At 37.8% G+C, this 23471-nt stretch overlaps 1 pseudogene; it reads right to left on the bottom strand.

Moving 5' to 3' along the window:
• Window positions 1-22670: 22670 nt before the first annotated feature.
• On the bottom strand, window positions 22671-22841 carry LOC131899980 (small ribosomal subunit protein uS14-like; annotated as a pseudogene).
• Between the last annotated feature and the right edge of the window lie 630 nt (window positions 22842-23471).

Genomic DNA, 23471 nt, shown 5'->3' with positions numbered 1-23471 from the left:
TAGATCTGTTTTAAAAGTAAAAGTTTCTTATAAGTATTAATCAGTACAATATTCGGTGCTCCTACAGTGTACCAGGATGAAACTTTCTGTACGTAGAAGGCTTAAAAATTGATACAAATTATTCAATTAAACAGGTCACTAGGATGTCTTTGCAAGAGGAAATTGCAAAATTGGGGAAGGCTGTCATAGTCCAGATGAGTTAGGCTTTGTGATCACATAGTAATTCATCAGGAAATCCACTGGGAGTCTTTATTTATTATTTATTTACTTACTATCTATCTATCTATATCTATATCTATATCTATATCTATATATACCCGTGTGTGTGTGTGTGTGTGTGTGTGTGTATACACACATGCATGTGTGCTTGTGTGTGTGTGCATATGCTACGGTGCACATGTAAAGGTCACAAGACAACATGCAGGAAGTGGTTCTTTTCTTTCACCATGTGGGGTCCAGGCATTGAATTCAGGTCATGAGGCTTGGTGACAAGCACTGTAGCAACTGAGCTATCTCACCTTCCCACAAGCCAAGATTTTTGTTTTGTTTTCATGTGTGTGTGCATGCGCACTGGAGATAAACACCACCCTCATGCATGCTATGCGCAAGCTCTATCAGTGATGCACACTCCCAGCCCCAAGAGTCATTTCTTTAAAATATGTGTGGTGGTGGTACATGCATTTAATCCCAGCACTCAGGCAGAGGCAGGTGGATCTCTGAGTTTGGGGGCAGCCTGGTTTACAAAATATGTACATACATACATACAAACAAACACATAATAATTAATTAATTAATTAATTAATTAATTAATTAATTAATGGATAATATATTTGGCATGGCTCTCCCCAACCCCAACCCAGAAGTCTGTATTATATTTGATCGGAGAGAAATTCCACACTATTTTTCTCATTGTTTATACTTCTAATGCCATATCATATTCAGGCCACATGGCCTAAATAGTAGGGTCACTGGCACTGCATCAGAGCCCCATTATAACCAACAGACATCAGTGTCACCCAATCTGTGAGCCATAGTGCTATTCCAGTATGTGAATATGATTCTAGGGGTCCTCAGAATCCAAAGAGACTGGCAAGGTGATGGATATTTTTGTAGTGAGGGTAGTAAGATGCAGAAAATATTTTCTTTATTATTTTCCCCAGACTAATCACTAAAATCCTAATTTTTTTTTATTGACTTTGTTTCAGTTTCTTGACTTGAAGAATTGTTGTAGGACTGACTAAATGACAGCGCACTATTGTTTCAAAGAACATTCACTGTACCAGGCTCTGCTGACTCCCCATGGGAATCCTTGCTTTGGAGAAGGTGGGAATGGGGAGTAGGTTGGGAGGGGGAAGACTTGGGAGTGGGAGGAGGGAAGAGAGGGGTACCTATGGTTGATATTTAAAATGAACAGAAAAATTCTTAATAATAAAAAAAAGAAAAAAGAAAAAAATAATGAGGGCTCAATTTTGGAGTAATTGTCTCACATGAGTTCCATCCCAGCACTGAAATAAAAGCCAGTGTTCCAAAGAAATTCAACAGACTTTAAATGTGGTTTACCTTTTCTGATGTGTGTATATTGTCCCTTCATGAACAAAGAGGAATGAAAAGTACTTACATGAGCTAACATCTTTCAAATGGCAGAGTTCAAAAGGTTCTACCTTTTCTTTATTTTTTATAAAAATGCAGGCTATAGTAAAGAAATCTACTCAAATACCCCTGATAATTGAGTTATGCCTTAATGCTTGTAAGAGGACAACCTGAAGAGAATGCTTCTGAAATATATTTCATTTGCTTCTTGTTCAAATTAACTTTAGTGCTTAACAATGCTAACCTTTAGTTCTGGGGGCATAGGATTTTTGCAGTTACCCTTTGCTTATTTTGTACAATGAAAAACTCTTTCAGGCACACACACACTATGAATTTTAACAAATGCATAGCATTATGTAGCTGGCACTACAGTCACAATGATTCTTTGTAGTCAAGCATTGTCCTTTCTCCAATCTTTGATAGTTGATTACCTGCTTTTCAGATCTATAGGTTTCTCTATTCCAGAATGTCATAGAGATGAAATCCCACATGGGAATCTTTGAATCTGGCTTCCTCCATACAAATAAATTTGATATTCACTCGTTCTTACATGTATCTCTTAATTTAATGGCTGAGTAGCATTTCATTTTATAGACATACCATAGTTGATCTGTTTACCTACTGGAGGGTATGTGGATTGTTTCCAGTTCAGTGTTATGGGAACAAAACTTTTCTGACCATTCATATGCAAACTTTGTATGGAAACATAAGTTTTTGTTTCTCTGTGGCAAATAATAAATACACAGGAGTGAGATTACTAAGTCATGCCATAAATGGAACTTTGTAAGAAAATCACAAACTGTTTTCAGTAGAAAACTGTACTCAGTAGACTGCTGAGAGATAGTCTCTGACAGGCCAAGCTGCCTACAAGAGGCTCAGGGCAGCCAAACTGCCTAGAAGAGACAGTCTCTGACCTGTTGAGTTGCCTACAAATCATGCATTGAGCTTCAGAGTTCCAGTTTTCATCAGCCACCACCCATGCTGGGATGAGCTTTCAGTGATGCAGCTGTCTTTGAGTTGTTTCTGTTCCATTGAGTAATCCATCACCCACAGGCCTGTAAGTAATCCAAATAAACTTCTTGGTTCACCATTTTGGACTTCGATCATATCATTAGTTTGGTCTTTCATTGATTCCATACCTGGGTAGACATTTGTTCACTTCTCCTTAGGAACAGTTTCACATAACACACTTGAGGAATACCTGAAGTTACCTCTGACCTCTACATGCACACACACACACACACACACACACACACACACACACACACACACACACACAAATTGAGGACTTAATAGTTCATTACTTCCATATGGAACTACACTCTGTTTTTATATGTTATTCTTACATCCTGTAACTTGGTTAAAATAAGAAGGAGGAGGAGGACAAGGAGAAAAAAAAGAATACAAAATGTTTCACCACTTTCAGGAGCTTTAATTTATGTAATGTACTTGTTTGCTTTTGGCAGTCTTTCAAAGCACTATAATACATTCAGAATTCTTTTGGATTTATCCATTTACTCTCTACTTCTTTGCTTTTCTTTCCTTTTAACATTTAAAATTTTCTGTTTAGGATCACTTTACTTCTCTTTAAAGTGTATCTTCAATACTTTACACTGTTCTTAACGGAAAACTTGGTCAGTTGCTTCATATGAAAACTTACTCATTTTTCCATCACCCTTCAAAGACTTTTTTCTTAAGGTTTCTACTATCCATAGTCAAGTTTTTCCCAATATATTGACAAAACAAATTTCTTCCTTCTGCTCTCCATTGCTACTGTTGGTCTAAATGTCAACCCTTTGTGTGTCATCTGTATTTTCCTGATTCTATATCATTTTTTATCAACTTTGCTATTCTGTATTTTCAATATGATATGTCTATCTGGGTATTTCTTTTTACCTCACTTGAAATAGGAAGTCTTCTAGAATTTTGCATCATTGTATTTCATCAGTTCTGAAAAATTCATTCCCACTAAAGCTCCATTTTATCTCTTTTGTCTTTGGGCATTCAAAATAAACTATTGTATTTCTGTGTGACTCTTTTTTTTTAATCAACAAAAATTTATTTGCCTTATGTGATACTCTGTAATACACATGTATGGTACTGTAATATTCAAATCAGGGTAAGCATATCTAAATCTTCAAACATTTATTATTAGTTTTTTTTACAATGAAATGACTACAAACTCTTTCTTTTCAGCTTTTGTGACAGAATCAATACATGGTCCCTATTACAGGCATCCTACAGCACAGTAGGACACCAGAACTTCTTTCTTGTATCACACACTGTAATTTAGTACCCATTTGCCAAACTTCCTTCCTCTTAATCTCCTCTCTAATTTCCTTGCCTCTGGTAACCACTATTCTACTTTCAATGCCTATGAGATCAACTTATTTAGATTCTATATATGAGTGAGGTCATGTGTTAGCTGTTTTTCTGTGCCTGGCCTATTTATCCAGTGATTTCCATGTCATCACACATGATAGGACTTCATTCTTTTTGATGACTAAGTAGTATTCAATTGTATATATATATATATATATATATATATATATATATATATATATATATATATATATCACATTTTCTTTATCCATTCATCAGTTGATGGACACTTAAGGCTGATTCTCCTTGGCTATTGTGATTTGTGCTACAATAAATATAGGAATACAGATATCTCTTCAACATAGTAATTTTATATCATTTAGATATATATCCAATAGCAGTATTGTTGAATTAAATGGTAGTCAAATATTTAATTTTTGTGAGCCTTCATACTGTTTTCCATAGTGATTATACTCATTTAAATCCCCCTCAGCATGTGCAAAGGATCCCTTTTTACTTATCTATTTTGATAGTAGCTATTCCTACTAAAATATGGTGGTATTTCTTTTTTCTTTTTTTTTTCTTTTTTGGTGTTTTTGAGACAGGGTTTTCTGTGTAACAGTCCTAGCTGTTCTGGAATTTGCTCTGTAGACCAGACTGGCCTTGAACTCACAGAGTCACCTGCCTCTGCCTCCTGAATAAGCTGTGGTGATATTTCATTGTGGTCTCAATGTACATTTCTAATATTTAATAGTACTGAATTTTTTATGCATGTGTTAGCCATTCGTGCATCATTTGAGAAACACTTGCTTAGGTCTATCCTCCACTTTATAATCAGATTATGTGCTTTTGTTTTTGCTGTTATTTGAATTCCTTACATATTCTGGATATTAACCCCTTTTCAGGTGTGCAGTCTGAAAATACTGTCTCTACTTCTATGGGTTATCTCTTTATCTTGTTGATTGCAACTTTGCTGTGCAGAAAGATTCTAGTTTTATGTGATCTGGTTTTGCTTTTGTTCCCTGTGTTTTGACCAAAAAAATTATTTGCCCATTCCAATGTATTGAAATGTTTTCTTTTTTTTCTGGTAGTTTTATATCTTTTTTTTTTTTTTTTTTTTTTTTTTTTTTGGTTTTTCGGTTTTTCGAGACAGGGTTTCTCTGTGTAGCTTTGCGCCTTTCCTGGAACTCACTTGGTAGCCCAGGCTGGCCTCAAACTCACAGAGATCCACCTGGCTCTGCCTCCCGAGTGCTGGGATTAAAGGCGTGCGCCACCACTGCCCGGCGGTAGTTTTATATCTTACATTTAAGCATTCACTCCATGTTTACTTTATTATTATAAATGATGATAGGTAGGAGTCTAGTTTATTTCTTCTGTGTGAAGATGAATAATTTTCCAAGCAATGTTTATTGAAAACATTTTCTTTTCCTGGAAGCAGTTTTAGTGCTTTAGTTGAAGATCATTTGACTGTAGGTTTGCTTCTGGACTTGTACTTCTATCCCATCGGTCTCTATGTCTGCTTTTATGCCAATACTTGTCTGCCTTGATTACTACATATTTGTAGTGTGTTTAGAAGTCAGATTGTAAGATGAATTGCTAAACAGTCTTATTAATAAAAAAAAAAACCCAGAGCCAGATATTGGGGTAAAATCTGAGCGATCAGAAAACCACTTGGAAATTAACTGCCAAAGAAAGCTACTTCCTATATACTCATGCCTATATGCTTTTCTGTTCTGCACCTAACTTCCTCTCTCTGCCCAGCTACATGACTTCCTGTCTGTCTGTACAGACATCCAGACCTCTATGATCAATGTGTCACCATGCCTGGCTTTGTTCCTCAGTGTGGTCTTGAACTCACAGAGATTTGGATAGATCTCTGTTGTAGCTAGAGTTTTCCTGCCTGGCCCACAGTCAGGACAAATCTCAGTCACCTGCCAGTCCCACGGCTGCTCAGACCCAACCAAGTAAACACAGAGACTTATATTGCTTACAAACTGTATGGCTGTGGCAGGCTTCTTGCTAACTGTTCTTATATCTTAAAAATCCATTTCTATAAATCTATACCTTGCCACGTGGCTTGTGGCTTACCGGCATCTTCACATCCTGCTTGTCCTGGTGGCGGCTGACAGTGTCTCTCTCTCTCAGCCTTCCACTTCCCAGCTTTATTCTCCTCCTTGTCCCACCTACACTTCCTGCCTACCCACTGGCCAATCAGTATTTTATTTATTGACCAATCAGAGCAACACATTTGCCATACAGAACATCCCCTAGCACTCTGCCTCCCAAATGTTAGGATTAAAGGCATATGCTACCATTGCCTGACTTCTATGTTTAATATAATGGCTGGCTTTTTCCTCTGATCCTCAGATAAGCTTTATTAGGGTGCCCAATATTTTGGGGGACATAATATATCACCATATCAGATGGTATAAATGACCCCTGCTTCATTCTTCTTCCTCAATATAGCTTTGGCTTTTCAGGTTTTTGTGTATTTCCATACAAAATTGTTTGAGATTTTGTTTTGGTTTTTTTTTTAAGCTGTGTGAAGAATGCCATTGGTATTGCCATAAGGATTACATTAAATCTGTAGTGTGGACAGATTGTAAAGATTTCAAGCACGGCATTAGCTCTGTGGTATTTGTGTAATGTGGACATTTTGAAAATACTATTCTTCCCGTTCAAGTGTGCATCCTCTCCAATTAATTTCATCAATGTTTTATACTTTGCTTGTGGGGACCAGATGTCTTTTCTCCCCTTTGGTTAAATTTATTCTGAGATTATTTATTTATTCCTAGGCATTTTATTACTGGTTATAACTATTGTACATAGAATTGTTTTCTTGATTTCTTTTTCAGGTAAGTCACTACTAACATATAGAGGTGGTATTGATTTCTACATGCTGATTTTTACATTCAACAACTTTTCAGTCCTAAGGGTTTTGGAGACAACTGCTTTATTTGAGAGGAAAAATGAAACATTCAGTTGGAGCCTTTGTCTTTTGGCCTCAGCAATGAACAGACTTTCTTCTTCATCTGTTGCTAAGGGAAGGTCAAAAACATTTTCTTTTTATCATTATTTTTTCTTTTAAGGTCTATTTACATCATTTTATAATTTCTTTTATTTACAGAATATTTCTTAGCAATCTTTACATCAATTATTATTATTTTGCTCTTTCAACTTCTTGATATTCTCATGTATTTCTCTTATTTGTATGGGGATATCAATGTTTCTGTGGTCTTCCTACCTTCTTTCCTTCCTTCATTCCTTTCTTTCGGAGGGTGGATGAGTGGCAGACAACTTTATCTTTTTATTTTTTGTTTTATTTTTCATTTACGTTTTTCCATGTGGGTATATACAAGTAAGTTCAGTGCCCATACATACCAGAAAAGGGCATTAGATCCCCTGGAGCTGGAGTTACAGGTGGCTGTGGGTTGTATGGCTGTGGGTGCTGAAAACTGAACTTAGTTACTCTAAAAGAGCTAGAAGTGCTCTGAACCACTGTATTAGAGTTTTTATTGCTGTGAAGAGACACCATGACCATGGCAACTCTTATAAAGAGAACATTTAATTAGGGTAGCTCACTTACAGTTTCAGAGGTTCGGTCCATTATCATCAGGATGGGGAGTGTGGCAGTGTGCAGGCAGAGGTGGTGTTGGTAGCTGAGAATCCTACCTAAATCTTGCAGGCAACAGGAAGTCAACTAACACTGGGCAGTATCCTGAACATAGGAAACCTCAAAGCCCAATCCTGCAATGACACACTTCCTCAAAAAAAGATCATACCCACTCCAACAGAGTGATACCTCTTAATAGTGCCACTCCCTATGAGATTATGGGAGCTGATTACATTTAAACTACCACAACCACTGAGCTAGTTCCCCAGCCCAACTTTATCATTCTTATTATTTTACTTGAAATGTCCTGCTAGCTTACTTATCTTTAAAAATTCACTGACTGTTTTTCTGAGCAATCCATGAAGTGTTGATGGAGAAATTTCTCTGTTTTGTAATGATGAGAAGTACTCAAAACAATTTAAATAAATGAATGAGAGGATTATAAGAAGTTTCAAAGAAACTACAAGTCATACTTTTTATAACAACTGGATTATCTCATCTATTAGTAAATTCAACTTCAAGCAATAACTTGTTGCCTCTCTCGTTATAATCAATGTTTAAAGTGTTCCAGTCTTGTCATTCATGAGTCACCACTATTGAAAATGGCACCTATCAGGGATATTGTGAAGAAGGGAACCTCCCCACTTAAATACTCAAAATGAAGGAAATCGAGAGTTGAGCTTGAAAAAAGAAAATAAAAGATAAGTAACAAGTATAAGGGGTCAATGGAAAAACAAGATGTTTAGCAAAAAATAGAGATAAACATAATTATTTTTCTGCTTATTAAAAACATAGGGGCCATTACAAGTAGAGCATGTCTGTACATGACCTAAGACCTCCAGTTTTCCAGATAGGATAGTCTACCATCACCAATAACATTTCTCATTACTGATAAATTCTGTGTGCTTCTGGTCTAACAGGGCTCTAAATGGCCATTCTCATAACATGTTTTATCACAGAGGTGCCAAGAACACTGGTAAGTTGTAGTGCCATGAGAAAAAAATAATGATCCTTTTCAGATTATACTGGGAAATGCCAAATATGCTACATGCCATGATGAATCTACAAAAGAGAAGTATATATATATATATATATATATATATATATATATATATATATATATATATATATCAGTAAGTACATAAGAATCTTTATCTCATCCCCTGATATTGTGCACAATGTTTTCCTTATCCTTAGCAAACCAAAATAATGAGAAGTTAAGTGACTTGTCCCAAGCCATTCATGGTGGCAGAACTGGGATTTGAATCTAGAAGTTCTTGATTCAAGACCTTGATAGTGTATTCTCTTTCATGTAAGAATAAATAGTATTTCTGCTGTTGCCACTAATTTTCAAGCATGAGCAAGTCTTTTAAGAAAATGTGCACAGGGCTGCAATGTAGCTCAATCATAGAGCACTTGCTTAACATACACAAGGACCTGGGTTTCATCCCCAGCACTGAAAAGAACAAAAATCAAAATAGGGGGCTGGAGGCCCTTGATAAATATCCCTCCTGATGGATTGAATTTTACAAAATGTGTGTGGGTGTTTATTCTGTACATGTACTGTGGTTAATTGGCTTAGCACACAGGTACAATGTAGGGGAGCTTAACCTTCTACATTTTGCCCACAAGGAATGAGAAAAATGTCTGTGGGCATTCATTATGTACACCAGTCGGCATGGCTTTCCTATCATCAGAAGGAAGCAGAGTCTAGTTTCACCCACAGCACCTCCTGCCTGTTCCTCATGTATTCATTTCCTACACAAGTCTTCCTGATTACAATCCAAGTTTCTGTTTTCAAAGTGATTATCAAGAAAAAAAGGCACCAGTGGAATTCTTACATGATTCATGTTGGACATAAATTTTACAAAGAATTTCACAGATACTAAGTCTCATTCCTTTTGAATGATACACTGTAAACATGCCCAGAAATGTTCCAGATTGTTACAGGAGTAAACATACTAGGATTAGTTAGGGCATGATGTCTCTCTATGTATCCAAGTTTAAAATGTTTGTGTCTTTTCAAGTCTGATGTCTCCCCAAGGACAATGGCACTATTCAGGTGCTGTGCATGGTGACAGACTTACAGAAGAGTCCTTCAAAGACCTGAAGGAGACTAGAAAGCAAACTTTAAACCAAGAACAATAACAAAAATCTACATGCAACAGTAAAATATTAAATACAACACAGAATGCCAACAAAACAAAAGATTTAAAATTTTTTAAATGTCTGTGAATTTTTTTGAGATTGTAATTTAATTACAGTTTTCCCTTTTCTTCCCTCCAAACTTTCCCATAGACCCATGCACACTCTCCTTCAAATTCATGGCCTCTTTTTTCACTAGTTGCTATTGCATGCACATATGTATTTGTATATACATATATATTATTAAATATAAATTGTTCAGTCTACATAATGTTACCTGTATGTATGTTTTTAGGGGTGGCCATTTGGTGTGCTCTTCCTCAAGGAAGGCCACCTCTTCTGTTCCCAGCTTTCTTCAGTTGCCTATAGTTCTTTATCTGTTGAATTTTAATAATATGGAGAAATGTGATACAAATTATCCAGAGAATACTTATTTGAAATGTACTGTGCATCCGTTTCTACTTTAAGAATCTGAGAAATTAACAAAAAAAAAAAACTAGATACAGTGATGCATAATTATGATCCCAGTGCTTGCAAAGTGAAAGCAGGAGGATCAGAAGTTCAAGGCCATCTTTAGGATAGATAGCATGCTTGAGGCCAGCCTGGGCTATGTAAAAGCCTGGCATAAAAACAAAAAGAATCTGGATTAGAGTAGCAAGTAAACTACCTGCTTTTGTTCTGGTAAAGAGACATATTGCAAGTCACAAAAATACATGAAGTCGGATTTCAGCTGATTATGACAAGCTAATACCTGGAAGAAGCCAAGGGCCTTCCAGAAGTCAAGCTGAGGCTCAAGGAGTCTTGGTGATATTGGCTTTTGATTATTAGCCATTTCCTACTATGAATTTCTCTTGTGCTATTGTAGCTTTTCCATCATTCTTTGGGCACAATTTCCCCTCTACTAAAGGAATATTTAGATAACCTTCTGAGCAATAACACAACCATGATCCCTAATTTCAGGCCTTTCTGTAATTATTGTCATTAGCAGCATCTGGCCAAAACCATCCCCAGAGGGATGAAAGTATCTTATCAGAGATACCTCTGTACTCTTTAAGAACAGACTTAAGCATCCAGACTATCTGTTTGAGAAGGCCTGGTGGATGTGCTAATTAAGCTTAACTTTCTCATTTCCAAAGTCTTATCTCTAGTTTTAGATCCACTCTTAGCAATTAACTCAGAACTAAAGAGTTCCAACTTACAGATACATCTTGCTATGATGGAAGTTGCCTAGCCAAGTTGCCTAGCTCACTTGCCAGAAACGGCAGGAGCAGAGATAGCTTGGAGAGATAAGGGTCAAAGGGATAAAAGGGCAGTTTTATTTTCAGAGAAGGACTAGATGAGAAGAGAAAAGAGAATGGAAGAACTATATGGGTAAGAACTGGAGAGGAATGAACTATATGGGGAAGAACTGGATTGAAGGGCTAGAAGAGAGTACTAGAGGAAAAAGATGGAAGATGAGTAAGAGCCAGATGGGGAAGAACAAGATGAGAAAGAAGGAGATGAGAGAGGAGCTGAGATGGGAAAGAACTAGATGGATGAGAAACTGGATGGGGCAGAACTAAGATGAGAGAATTAAGATAGAACTTAGAAGGGTCAGCAGATAAATGTAGAAAGAAAGCAGGCAAGAAAGGAGCTAGGCATGAGAGCAGAATAGAAGCTGTGTAGAGAGAGAACTGACTCAGAAGAATAAAGTGTATGGACTAAAGAGTTTAGTATAGGTAGATTCACTTCTTATCATCAAAGATTAAATTATCAGCTGTTTGTAGGTTCTTCCCAGACCCAGGGAGGGAACAATCAAGGAGATGGACCCCCTTATTCCTGATAGAGACAGATGTCAACAGGAGACAGATATGTGACAAATGACTCTTCTATTGAGGTTCCCATGGAGGCTAGAGTGTCTCCCCAGTCCCAGTTTTACTGACACCAAACACACCTGAACTTCTCTTTTTTCTCCAGAATGCTGTTCAAATAGTATTATGCTCTCAGTGTGCCATGATGGAGAGCATACTTAGAAGTCCTATTTTCAAAAGCCAGTGGAACTATAATAGTTATTAATATGAAGAAGAGGTAAATCAGAGTTAAGAGAAGGTAAAACACATCAGATGGTCTTTTGTGCCTGATAAGGGAAAGTCTCTCCATAGAGAAACATTTTAAAGATCAGAATGAGGTAAGCAAGTAAGCCACACAGATATTAACAGGAAGAGCCTTCCTGTTATAGAATATTAGTTAAAGATGTGTTACATTCTTTTATGCTGTGTAATATCTGTTTAATGATGCAAAGATATGTTGCATTCTTTTCTGTTGCATTTGTTTAACTCTGTGAAGTTGTGTTACTTTGCCTGTCTAAAACACCTGATGGTCTAATAAAGAGCTGAATAGCCAATAGCTAGGCAGGAAAAAGGACAGGCAGGCCTGACAGGCAGAGAGAATAGATAGGAGAAATCTGGGAAAAGTAGATTGAGAAGCGAAAGGAGAAGGAGAGGAGGACTCCAGGGGCCAGCCACCCAGCTACACAGCAAGTCATGGATTAAGAAGTAAAGAAAGGTATATAGAAAGGCAAAAGCCCAGAGGCAAAAAATAGATGGGATAATTTAAGAAAAGCTGGCTATAAACAAGCCAAGCTAAGGACAGACATTCATAAGTAAGAATAAGGCTCCTGTATTTACTTGGGAACTTGTGTGGCCGGCCCCCAAGGAGCAAAGAGTAAAAAGAGTTTTGTTTTTTTTTTTTAAAAAAAAAAAAAAACTACACCTTCCAGATAGAAAAAAAAATGGCAAATGCAAAGGTCTTGAGGAATGAATATGTTGGTACACTAGAATAGTGTGTGCCATGAGTGTCTAACATGCAGTAAACAAGGTAGTGTGTGATTGTTTGAAGGTTGAATGCCTCCCATGGGCTAAAGACTTAATCTCGAGCTTGATTCTGTTAGTAGGTAGTGGAACCTTTAAGAGGTGAATCTGAGTGGAGATCTTAGGTCATGAAAGCATGCCCTTGAAAGAGATGGTGAGACTCCAGCTGATCCCTTTCTCTTTTGCCTCCTAGTAGCCACAAGGTGAAGCAGCTTCCAGTGCCACACATTCCATCCATGATGTATCATGTGACAATAGTTGCATAAACAAATGTAACACATCTTTAACTAATATTCCACAACAAGCTGGAGTTGAAAAAAGCTGAGACTTTAGATAGCCTGTGAATTCTGCAGATCACTGTCATAGTTACCTAGTGTCCTTGTGTTATCCACCCTGCCCTGTATAGGAACCTGTATTTACAACCCATGATATTGGTATGACATGTGTACACACAAACAGTGGCTATTACTAGGTGATTTTTAACTTTTTATTATATTATTTTTATTTACTTGTCAATATCTTACAAATAACTTTTTATGACAAAAATATTCAAATAGATTTAAAAGAATTGAGTCGAAGTTCACCCTAAGAGAAAAAGACACCTCAAGATTCCATACTACCTACATCAGCCAACAAAATTCCAGGGAATAAAGGTGGCTGTAACTGTTTTGTATAACCCAACAAAGCAAGCCAGGAGGTGAGGCGAGGCCAGCAGTGGGAGATAATACTGAGCTGGTGTCTAGCTGAAGCTGAGTGCCTTCACTGTTTATCTCAGCATAGACTCCTCTGAGTCAAACAACTACCATACCTCAAAAAAGCAATGAATGTTACAGCAGTTAACAGGTCCCGAGGTTAGAAGGTACAAACAGTAGATGGTTTTTCAAACTGTAGAAATGCAGCTTAATCCTCTGACTTTCGGCTCAAAATTATTCTGTGGCTTCTGCTCCATCTAGTATAAAATCTGAACCTTTCGTAGTTTATAAAGTCCTGTCCAATCTGGTTTCTAATAAGTCCATGGCTTTACCTTTCTCATTGTCTTTCTTGCCACCAGAGCTTTTCTGCCTAAGGCTATCTGGTTCCTATTTCACTTGCTGCCTATTGTGTTCTACTGAGGCAGTTCCTGAGGTAGAGTTTAGACTTCGGGTGTTAGTAAAGAGATCATCACTCGTGATGGTGGGGCTGAGAGCAGCGGCTCGAGCAGATGAACGTAGAAGGAAACTTCTAAGCTGAACAAAAGTTTCTGGAAACTTTCTGGACACTATCAAGTTGAAATGGCTCCTCAGAACGGTTCTGAATTAAAACAAGAAGGTCAGACCTTTATACTCCAACCATTATCAGTCCTCAGAGTGGGGCCCATCCTGGGCAAGGGTGTAGCCATTCTTGAGGTGGTTCTGTGGAGGCTGTACAAGATCCTGTCTCAAAAAAGAAAAGTACAATTGGAAGATAAATTACTCAGTCATCATTATTATATTACATTAACAGAAATGGACTAAGACAAGTGGAGGGTAAATATAGTCTTTGTCAGTGTAGTTTGCCCAGAAATGAAAGTATAGGCGCCCTTTCTTTCTTTCTCTCTGTCTTTCTTTTCTTTTCTCTTCTTTTCTTTTCTTTTCTCTTCTTTCTTTCTTTCTTTCTTTCTTTCTTTCCTTCTTTTTTTTTTGAGACAGGGATTCACTGTCTATTTCTGGCTGTCCTGGAACTTGGAATACATACCACACTGGCCTGAAACTCAGAGACCTGCCTGCCTCTGCCATCCAGCTACTGAGATTAAAGGCACCACATGCCATCAAGAAGTTTTTAAAGTGTTTTGAAAGCACTGTTGAGGGCAGGAGGAATAATTTAGCAGGCAAAGGTTCTTGCTGCTAACCCTGGTCACTCGATTTCAATCTCCAGGCAACACATGATGGAAGGAGAGAGCTAACTCCTACAAATTGTCCTCTGACTTACACAATGTGTACCATTTACCATCACACAGCACACATACACACACACACAAATAAATAAATGTGATAAAAATTTAAAAATTACTTGAGATTATAATGCTATAGGTACAGAAGTTGGGAAAAGAGAGGTCTATACAACAGGAATGAAATTTCATAACTCCACATTTACCAAGCAGCATTTCTTGAGAGGCAGGTGCATGTGAGGGAGAAAACGAAATATATACTATAGGTACTTATAACATTATGCTTGCTCCACAACAGCTCTTAAATTTGGGCCTAGACTGAAACTCCTCTGTGTGGCTGGCATGACTTCAGGTCCCTAAGCAGGAAAGTCATCCCAGAAGTTAGCTTCTCCAGCTAGTACCATCTTGCCTTAGGGTGTCTCACTACCAGTGGTAATTTCTTCACCAGTTCCCTAAAGTGCTTTTTATTGACCTCTATGCAAGTGTGACCCAACAACATAAAGGAAGATAAATCACACTTAGTAAGCTCAGACAGTTTGGATAGGCAACCATTTTAATGTGCATTTTGTCCAAGAGAAAGTTGAGAGCCAGGGTAAGTTCAAAACTCAGGTCTCCAGATCAACAAATGACAGCACTGTTCCAAAGAGCAGAGGCTAACTTGTCAGTCCCATGGCCTTTGACTTTCCAGCTCCAGCAAAAACCTGCCCGCTATCAAGAGTACACAAGTCCCCATTTCTTCTCATGTCCTCTGAAAGCTGACGATGTTTCTGACACACAGTATTTCCTGAGATTTTGATTGGGGTTTCTGATTAACTTGCTTATGTGAGAAGATACAGTTCTCTGTGGCCTGTGTGTGTGTAACTCTCAGCATTTGAATATTTTTATTGTCTCGTGTTCTCCTTCACACCCGGCTCTCTATCACTGATTTGACATCAGCCTTTGTGTGGTCTCATTTTTAATTCCTCAGCTCATTCAAGGTCCTTGCTACATTAGGACAGACACCTTTCTATCCTAAGCTTTTGTGCTTGCTTCTTTCAGGTGTGATTCCTGCCAGTTCCACAAAGCAGGCCCTTAGCTGACCATCAGACATTTAAACATAATGAAACATCCATATGTACATGAATATTCAACACTTATTTATTACCGTATTTGTTCTCAGTGTCACTGAATGCCTCTTGCATGTAGTCACTGGGGACAGAATAAGCCACTGACTAACAGGTAGAGTTTCTAGCCCCAGAAACACAGAATTTTGATTTTAGGTGGGCACAAAGGCAATTGTTAGGATGACCTAAGGCATGGAAGAGGAGTAAGAGGTTCAAGATAAAACATGCAGCCCATAACTTCCACAGATGTGATGGTATTTATTTGCAATATACTGGCCAATGTTCTTTATCCATCTTCTATAGGGATGAAGTGACAAATTATCACAAACTGGGTGGCTCAAAATAATAAAGGTTAGAAGTCCAAAGTCAAGGTATCAAATATGTTGGTTCATTTTGAGGACTGTGAGGGGGGAGCATCTGATCCATGCTTCTCTCTACTTTTAGGTAGGTTGCCAGACATCTTTGGTACTCCCTGACTTGTGCTCCATCTTTACATGTTCCTTCCTGCTTGTCATCACATCATCTTTCATCTGTGCATGCCTGTCTGTGTCCACATTTTCCCCTTTTATGAGGACACCGGGCATATTGGGTTAGAATCCACCCTAATGATCTTCTTTGACCTTAATTGTCTCGGTGAAGTGCCTATTCCAAATAAAGCTATATTTGGATGCACTGAATGCACTGGAGGGTAGAATTTTAGCATACCTATTTTGATGGTCACAATTAAAGCTATAAGGGTGGTGGTTTTGCTCCAGCTGTTGGGAGTACTGCCTATAAATGGTCCTTGGTATTTCTAGTGGCTGTTACTTTATAGCCCAGATTGGTCTTGAATTTGCCATCCTCCTACCTCTGCCTCCTGAGAATCAGGATTATAGGCATGTATCATCATGTTCAGCTCATACTTGAGTAATTTTTAAAACAAATTTAATTCTCATAGTTCTTAAGGTTGGGAAGTCCAAGAGTGTGGCACCATCATCTGACAAGGCCCTTATGCTATGTCATAACAGGGCAGAAAGGCGTGAAAGTATGTGAGATACAGAAGACAGGAGCAAGTTAATCTATAAAAGTGAGGGTGGTAAGGGAAGAAGAAAGAGAGAGGGGAGGGGAGAAGGAGGAGGAAGAGCAGAGGCAAAAAGGAGAGGGATCACTTTTATAAAGCTACAGTCTGGGCTGGAGAGATGGCTCAGCCATTAAAGGCTAGGCTCACAACCAAAATATAAAACTATGGCCTGGGTAACTTACATTCACAATCTATCCACGAGGGTGGGGGTCCTCATTATCTAGTCACTTCCTAAAGGTTCCACTTCCCAGGGCCATCACAGTGCCAGTTAAATTGTATTGTGAACTTTGGAGGAGTCATTCAAAACACAGTACTCCAGAGACAGCTTGTAAGCTGGGGTGCAATATTAAACAGTGAGTCTTGAAACATCAATCAGCAGTGATTCCTGAACACGACAGAAAGTAGTCATGATGAATCTAGCAATTATCACAGCGGATGGCTTAGAGAGAAGCATGCCAGGCTTCAGGGCAATTTCCTGGAGTTGAAGAGAAAGAAAAGTATTCCAGGGAGGCCTGGGGTCCCAAAACCTCACAGGACAGAATACCAGGTAGTAAGGACAAGACACACAGAGAGTGCTACATATTTGCAAGGAAAGCTTTGCAGAACTTGGTTGATTACTGATCAGCACATAAAGTGTTGTAAAGAAATTACCCAGGTCTGAGGAAAGGACCATCAAAAGGATTGGCAGAAACAAATTCACAGAGGACAAAAAAAAAATAGTTGTTCTTATCAGACAGAATGGAAAACCTTACACATGGAATGTGTAATAACGATCCTCCAATGACATCCATGCCTGTGACTATGTTGTGTTCCTTTGCAGACATGCTTACATTAAGAATCTTGAGAGGGAAGAGTTTATCCTGAGTTATCTAGGTGGTTCCAGAGTAATCACAGAGGTCCTTATGCAAAGGGGCAGGAGGTGACAATCAGAGAAGAAGATGTGACATGTAAGTAGAGGCCAGTGAGGAGAGGCCTTTTGGCGTTTGACTTGAGCACAGTTAGACTGACTTTAGCTATCTAGCCTCTGGAATGGAAAGGTAATTCACTGTGTTGTTTTAAGCCACTAACTTTGGGGAAACTTAGTCTTGCAGCCACAAGTCCAGAAAACTGAAAACTGCACAGATAAGAGCACTATTTGTAAGCAGTGATCAAGCACAGACAGCCCTATGAGATTTCCAGAATCCCAAACAGTACTAAATGAACTCGGGCAAGGTGATAAGAGAGACCGCTCTTAAAACAAATAAGGCAACTGGGGGCAGAGAGATGGCTCAGTGGGTAAAAGTGCTTGCTGTCCAAGCCTGATGACGTTAGTTGGTTGTCTGGAATCCACAGTGGAAGGAAAGAACTAACTCAAGTTGTTCTCTGGCCACCACATGTGCATTGGGACATACACATGCCAACACCACTTATGCACACACCACATATGCACATACCACATACACATTAATAATAATAATTAAATGAAATTTAAAAACAAAAAATTAATTAGATGTAGGCCTAAGTTCTAATAAAGTCAATGAAAATGGAAACTAATCTAGTACTCACTGAATGCTCTAAACAAAAAAACATTTTGAGAGAAAGTAAAGATGACCTAAGTGAACAGAGAGATATTCTGTGTTCTACCTATGAATCTACTGAATAAAAGAGCAAAATTTGGGGCATGGGGGGATAAGACATTTGCACAGATTCTTCACTTATTATGATGATTGAATGGCGAGGCATGGGAAAAGAGGCTCAGCATCACTGGGCATTGCAGCAATGCAAGCCAAAACTATAGTAGTATAGCACTATATACCTGTTAGGTGACTAAAATTGAAAAGGGCCAAATATATCAAATGCTGACAAGGATGTAGGCCTACAGGACCTATATACTGTTGGTACTGATGTAAAGTTAGAACATTTTAGAAAAGAGTTTGAGATTTTCTTCAAATATTAACTATTCATTTACCAGCCATTCTACTCCAAGTTATTACCCAAGAGCTATGAAAGCCTATGTCTGTGCAGATATGTGTACATGAATGCTTACGGTAGTTTTATATATAACAATACTGAAGTAGAAGCAGTCCAAACATCCATCAACAGATGATATGTCTATATCATCAGATACATCAAAAGATAGAGATATATCTATATCTATAAAATCCTCCTCAGCAATGTGAAATATTGATGCATAAAATATGGATGAATTTTGAATAATTGTGTTGAATGAAAGAAGCCCAGCAAAAAGAGTACATACCATATGATTACATTCACATAAAATTCTAGATAATGTGAAGTAGTCTATAGTAACATGAGGCAGAACAATTGTTGGGGAATGGTAGTTGGGATAGTAGAGGAGATGACATAATTGTTGAGTACAAAGTAGAAAACTTGAATATAGGTATAGATCCACTTTAAATAGGTGCCATTCATTATGCTATTGCATCTCAATACAGTTGTTCACAACTGTAATGCCCCCCCTCAGACATGGCAGCATTCACCTATACTCCCAGCACTTAGCAGGTAAAAGCAGGCCAAATAGTATAAAGTTACTTAGTTTAAAATTATTAAAAGTTTAAAGACAGCCAGAACTATATACAGTATGCTCCAGGCTAGCATGTGCTATAGAGTGAGACCAAGTCTCAAAAACAAAAGGAAACCTTGTAACACACCAATAAAATATACTAGAAATTCCCATTTATAAAATTCTAAAAATTAAATATTTTGATTTTTTTTTGTGTTTTGTTTTGTCTGAAACAGGATTTCTCTACATAGCCCTGGCTGTCTTGGAACTCACTATGTAGACCAGGCTGACCTACAACTCACAGAGATCCTCCTGCTTCTGTCTCCTGCTTCTGTCTCTACTTTCCAAGTGTGGAGTTCACTGGTATGTGTTACCATACTTGACAGCAAAAATTAAATAGTTTGAAATAAATCCTACATGAAATTTGAAAATTCTATAAGAAGAGAAGTTTTAAACATTCTTGAAAGTCACCAAAACAGATTGAACAGACAGTATGATACTCATTTGATTTTGAATATGTTCATTAGGAAGAATCCTCCCAGAATAGCCAGATAAACACTGAGAGAAAACTAGACTGGAGTAGAGAAAAACTAAACTAGTATTTTAGGAATCTGAGAATTCAAGCAATACAGTAGTTGTATATAAGTAGACAAATGATAGATGGACTTTTGGCCCATAAATATACCCAATTATATGTGAAATTTTTGTATCTGATACAGGACTAGACCACTAAGTCTCAGAAGCAAAAGCTGACATTTTAATAAATGAGACTGAGCCAACTTGGAAAAAGAGAAAAGTAAATTTGTTCTTTACACCACAAACACCATCTACAATAGTAAACTCCAATGGAACAGGATTCTAAATATAAAAATGAAACTAAAAATAAACAGGCAGCCAGGCATGGGTGGTGCCCATTTTTAATTCCAGAGCCAGGCAGATCTCTGAGTTGAAGGCTAGCCTGATCTGCAGAGTGAATTTCAGGACATCCAGGCCTACACAGAAAGACCTTGTCTCAAAGAAAAAAAAAAAAAGCTGGGCAGTGGTGGCACACACTTTAATCCCAGTACTCTGGAGGCAAAGGCAGGTAGATCTCTGTGAGTCTAAGGCCATCCTGGTATACAGAGTGACTTCCAGGATAGCCAAGGCTACAGAGAAAGCCTGTCTTGAACACAGGTGCACATGGTGGGGTGGGAGAACAGGCATAATTCTCTTCAATGGAAGGACTGGTCTTCTAGCTATGACACAAGATGAGGACCTGTTAAAGGATGAATTGAAGAGACCAGATAAAATGAAAATGTTTTCACAGGACAAAGAGTTCGTAAATATGGCTGAGGAGATGGCTCTGTAGATAAAGTGTTTACCACATAAGCATGAAGGCCAGAGTTTGGATCTCCAGCCCCACATAAATACTGAGCAGGCTGGTAACCAACTGTAATACTAGCAGGAACAGACAAGGCATCCCCAGAGCAAGCTGAGTAGCTAGACTAGGCAAAGCAAGGCAGAAAGCAATTGAGGAAGATACCCAGTGTTAACTTCTGGCCTCCACATATACCCCCCACACACACACACGTATCCACACATATTTGAACACACACATATGCGTGGACACCGCAAAACCAAAAGACATTTGTCAAAATGAGACTGATATCCTTAGTATAAAATTACTAAAGGCTGAGAGACAATGTTGAAATGCACAGTGTATTGTCATCATACGTAATTCCTATATATCAATCAAAATTAAAATTTGGAGGGACAACAGAGATGGCTCAGATGTTACAAGCACTTATTTTTTCTTAGAGGACCTCAGTTGAGTTTCCATTACCTATGTCAGTCACCTTTAACTCCAATTCCAGGGGATTTGACACCTTCTGGATTCTGTGGGCATTTACACAAACATGTGCAAAGTCCTCTACATATACATACAATAAAATATAGCCTTTAAAATTAAATAAAATTCATAAAAACAATTTAAAAACAACTTGAGAAGGAAAAAACTTGAGGACAAAAGCATAACCAACAGAAAATGTGTAAAAGACATGAATAATTGATTATAAGACTTTCAAATATAGACAGATATCCAAACTCGTATACAACTAAAGTATAATTAGAAAAATGAAAATAAAAATAAAAATAACATTGAGATGGCATTTATCACCTATCAGACTGACAAAACTTAAGAAGCATGGCAGGAATGCAGGTACTTTTATATATGACTGGGGAGGTTGCAAAATAGTATAATGTTTCTGGAATTCACAATATCTAACTACTTATATATTTACTTTTTCATAGTGCTGGGAATATACTTTGAAGTTATACCTCCCACAATAACACACACACATACACACACACACACACACACACACACACACATACACACACATTGGATGATTTCTTGCAGCTATGTTTACTATAAAATACTGGAAGAAATCAAAATGGTATACAAAAGAGAGGGATTCAATAAGCTATGGTGTAGTTACACAGTGGAGTGCTATTTAAAACAAAGCACAAGGACTGATATCTCCATAGACTAACAACAAAAATGTCAAACTGTAAAAGAATATCTGTAATATACTATACTTCTTGCAAGAAGAAAAATATAAGAAAAGGCACATATATCTGCTTTCTCATGCAAAATATGTATGAGACAGATATGCCAGAAATGAAAGATTTTATCTTCTACAGGGAATGGTCAACAAAAGGAGAGAGAGGGAGTTATAATTGATGAGGAGGAGGCTATGCTTCTCAGAACTCTTTAACATGGCTTTACCTCTTGGAAACATTCTTCATAGGGAAATTTTCATGGGATCCCACTCCTAGACAAAGAACTACAGGCAACCAATGACTGCTGGGAGGAGGAGAAGCCTTTCCCAGGGATTAGCACCCTTATTTCTTGCCCAATGCAGAGTGGTCATCCTTGAAACAATATATACACCAAAGTCAAAAACAGACTCAGCAGGTTGTACACACACACACACACACACACACACACACACACACATGTATTTGTGTATACACATATGTATGTAACAATAATGATCAAAGAAAAAGAAGCTAGCAAGTGGAGGGCGGGGAAACTTGGGCTGGTAGCTGGGAGAGATGGAGGGAAGAAACAGAAGGAAAAAGTGATGTAATTCTATTTTAAATTTTAAAAAAGAAAAGAGGAAACATGCATTGCATGTGCTTTTCCAATATATATGTACATAAACCTGGATGTAAGCACAACCCAAATGAAATATGGTCATAAATTAAACCAATCTGTATTGCAAATGAATATCATAACCACACTGAATGAGAGAGGGGAGAAACGTCTGAATCTAAGTGTTTGTAGAAGAGGCTGTTTTCACTAGATATCATAAAAACTAAAGACATGAACTCCACACAAATGCCACATTCTAGTTAGTAAACCTGGTTCTTACAGACATATGAGTTGGTAATTCTGAAATTATTTTGTGTGAAAGGTGGAATTGAATAAATCCATGAATGATATATTTTTGTAGGTCTTAAAGTCTGTTTTTATTTTTATGTAAGAGACTTATATGGCCTCTTTGTCTGAGTTTTGAATAATCCATTAAAGGTCACTTAATCCAACTTAATGAAACCTACATCCTTCACATACTAATCAAAACCCTGACTACACACATTCAGCCCAAATTTCTGGATCAGACAATGGCAGTTAGAGCAGATGCAGAAAGAGCAAGAACCCCAGCTGAACTTCTGTGGATGACTCCAGTAGCAGTTCTGGTGACCCATCTTGCCTTCAGATGGCCAAAAAGGAAAAAAAAAACAATATATTTTAGATGATAAGAGCTACATTTGTCAGTCTCAGAGTTCAAATAAGAAAAACATTAGAATAAACCTTGTGGTATTTGATTGAAATTGGAAGTGTCAGAAGGAACTTACAGCCTTTGACATAAACACCCCACTACATAAGAATATAGGTGTAGGCCAGGCTGCACATGCCTTTAATCTCAGCATTCAGGAGGCAGAGGCAGGTGGATCTCTGTGAGTTCGAGGCCAGCCTGGTCTACAAAGTGGGTTCCAGGACAGCCAAGGCTACATAGAGAAACCCTGTCTTGAAAAAAAAAAGAGAGAAATAGGGATGTGTGTGTGTGTGTCTGAATTAGTACACACACACATTATCTAGTTCTATCCTATAGATGCAATTAGCAAATAATTAGAATAATTATTCTCCAGGCCTTGGCTTCTAAAATACAGTTCTCCTTTGGAAAAGAGTGGAGCTCCTTTGAGAAGTAAGCAAGCAAACAAACAAATGATATAGCTAAATATTTTAAGGATATGTCAAGAAGACACAGGAACAAACCAGAAACCCAGTAATCACAAAGTGAGCAAATTGAAAAATAACAACGGACAGTAAGCCAT

This window comes from Peromyscus eremicus, chromosome X (assembly GCF_949786415.1).
Source record: "Peromyscus eremicus chromosome X, PerEre_H2_v1, whole genome shotgun sequence".
Lineage (NCBI taxonomy): Eukaryota > Metazoa > Chordata > Mammalia > Rodentia > Cricetidae > Peromyscus > Peromyscus eremicus.
Note: the sequence above shows the minus strand (reverse complement) of the source record. Positions and strands in the feature narration are given on the sequence as shown.